Source organism: Phalangium opilio, unplaced genomic scaffold (assembly GCF_054372755.1).
Source record: "Phalangium opilio isolate 3A_F unplaced genomic scaffold, DU_Popi_V2 ptg000055l_1, whole genome shotgun sequence".
Taxonomy (NCBI): Eukaryota; Metazoa; Arthropoda; class Arachnida; order Opiliones; family Phalangiidae; genus Phalangium; species Phalangium opilio.
In genome coordinates this window covers 1,859,939-1,862,993 of record NW_028324174.1, presented here as the reverse complement: position 1 = coordinate 1,862,993, position 3,055 = coordinate 1,859,939, and positions in this window count along the sequence as shown.

Below are 3,055 nucleotides of genomic sequence, written 5' to 3'. Positions count from 1 at the left end.
CTGCCAATGCAGTCCGGAAATTGGGAACACGTTTGCTCCGATACGCAAACTGCGAACGCGGTCACGTGGGGTGTGACAGACACACAGACAGACACACACACCCACGCGTCCAGTGTAATACCTCTCCGTGACGTCATCGTCACTCGGAGAGGTAAAAACATGTTTTAATATGTTATGATAGCGATATTTTTATGAGAGTTACGTGTAACGTGCAGTTACCGTGGAACGCTCTATAGAACAAACGCCAGTCGTCCGGTATAAATCTATTCCATCAAAAGGCAACATCTTTATCACGTCAACAGAAAAAGACAGTGAGCAGGTTATCTGCCTATTTTATTTTACTTTTTCGAAATATTGCAGATACATAGAAACTTATTTGGCTCAATGTGAATGTTGAGCCAAAAAGGTTTCTGTCTTTGCTACCCGGCACTGCATAAGCAGCACGAGGAAGTGGAGGCAGTGGAGTGTTTTCTGTCTATGTAGACAAGAAGACACTAAAGTTACGCACACACTAACACTGGAATGGCTAGTTTCATTACCAATTCAAAGCTATATCAACAGAATTGAATGACACTTAACTAGTTTAATGCAGTGTCGTATCTTAAAGGTCAAGCTATAAAAACTTAAAAAAAATGTTTTGGAAATGTCCATTATCCTGTTTCCGGCCCTCATCCCAAGCTTTTATGGTTTAACCTAGAACATTTGAACTTTGGTACATGCGCCGTTTTAACACAAAAAACATACTAAAAGTCCCCTAATGTAGAGCGCGAGCTTTTCCCGTCATATTGGAAAATGGTCGCCGTGAACGACAGCTACAATTTATGAAAATGATAGAAATTATAATGAGAGCAGTGTGAACCTCATAGAAAAATACTGAGGCCATTCATCAGATAGCTTGGCTACCATGTTGGAAAATGGCCGTCGGGAGTATCATTTAGCTGCAGTATATTCTTCGAAAATTACAAAAATTGCCGACTATGATGTTTAAGACCGTCTGAATATCACACTAAAGTATTGAAGACGTGCTACTGATAGTTTGGGCGCAGAATTGGAAAATCACTGCGGAAAATGCCAATATATTTCAAAAACATAAATCTTTTTGAAATCCCGACATTGAGTAAATGATTTTAATTAACGTATTAAACACCAAAAATACCTATTTCCAATTCTAAATTATCAATACCATCTTTAAAAATGGTCACTAGAAAAATATAACCCTAAATTCTGAAAGAAAGAAACGTTATTCCAAGCAGTAGTTCTGAAGATGTTCATTTAGTAATATAACTATGGGGTTTATACATTCTAATGTTGTTAAAGATGAGATGTCAGACAAATCGCTAACATTTTCTTTATATTCTTTCTCAGCCTTAAAATCTTTCTACAATATTTGCAGCTAGTACCGCGAAAATATTCAAGCATAGCTGAACAAACTAATCCGAATAGCTCCAATTGTCGCTCATATTCCAAATTGAACCGGCGGAACAGCCGTCAAGGCACACGGGATCGGCCAGCGGGCCCGACAAACGCCCCTTGAGCAGGCGAAAGAAGCTGGACACCATCAGCGGCGAGCCCAGCCAGAAGGTGGTCGGCGACAGGGAAGGATTAAGACAGCAGAAGGCTCGAGGAGTCGGGGAGTTATCTCCAAGCACAGCAGTGCCATACAGCCCAAACAATGTATCCACGACCCTTAAAGGATTTCCAATAGCGGGGAGAGCCAAAGGCAAAACCTGGGCATTGGCGAAGTGGTCGAGCAAAACTTTCAGGGAACGGGGCAAGGAACGGTCTGAACAAGGGTGAACCCAAGCAACTCCCGAACCGGCAAACCGAACTCGGGCCCCCTCCGCCACAAGAAGCCCTTTTGCTCTGCTCCATCACAGCTAGTACCGCAACAATGTCCACGCATTACTGAGAAAACTGGATGAGATTCATGAAGAAGCAGTATTTGATTATTTAAAGAAGACTCCAAATAAAGCGACTAACCTGGATTTTATACCAGCAAAAATAGTACGCCCCCTTGCGGGAATAATTACTCCAATTCTAACGAAAATAATAAATATATCGTTCTAAATTGACAAGTTCCCAGAACTCTGGAAAGACGCAAAAGTGGTACCAATATACAAACGTGGCGACCGTTCTGGAATCACAAATTATAGACCAGTATCTATTCTGCCTTGCTTGTCGAAGCCCATCGAACACTTTGCACTAAATCAACTCTCGAAATTCCTAGATGAAAACAATCACTTCCACCGACTACAATCGGGTTTCCATCCTGGGTATTCAACAAAAACCAATATTTTATATCTTCCTGAGACAATAATATCAAAACTGAACAAGGGCCTTTATGTTAGTGTAATCTTTGCCGACTTAAGTTAAGCCTTCGATACAGTCGATCATGACATACTTTTAACCATCCTTGATTGTAAAAACCTGTCCCACAAAGCGCTAAACTGGTTCTGGTCATACTTAACAAAAAGAAAGCAAAGAGTAATCATCAATGGACAGACCTCCTCCGCAATCGAAATAACCAAAGGTGTTCCGCAAGGGATCATTCTGGGCTCTACCCTATTTAACACTCACACAAGTGACGTAAACAAACATCTTAAAGTTAGCATTTCCAACGAATATGCAAATGACCCTATTCTCATTAACTCAGCTAAAACCATTCCTACCTAATTGCGCAAAATTACCGAGGAAACAGCTTTGCTAAAGTGTGCCCTGGATTCCAGAAAACTTATATTAAACGAGATGAAAACAGAGTTTATTATATTTTGTCTAAATGGGAAACCATTGCCAGCGTATATATCCATTCCAGGAGTTAACATAAAAAAGAACCTCTTCATATAAGTACCTTGGAGTTGTTATAGATGAAACTTTATCGTCGAAACCATAAATCGACTATATTATAAAAACAAGACGGCCAAGGGCTCGTAATAGTAGCCACATCGTACGAGTGAATAGCCCCTCTATACCCTACCCTAATGAGTAGATACCCCCTATACCTTACCCTAATGAGTTAATAGCGCTATCTTTTACAATGCTTAAATGATTTACCGTG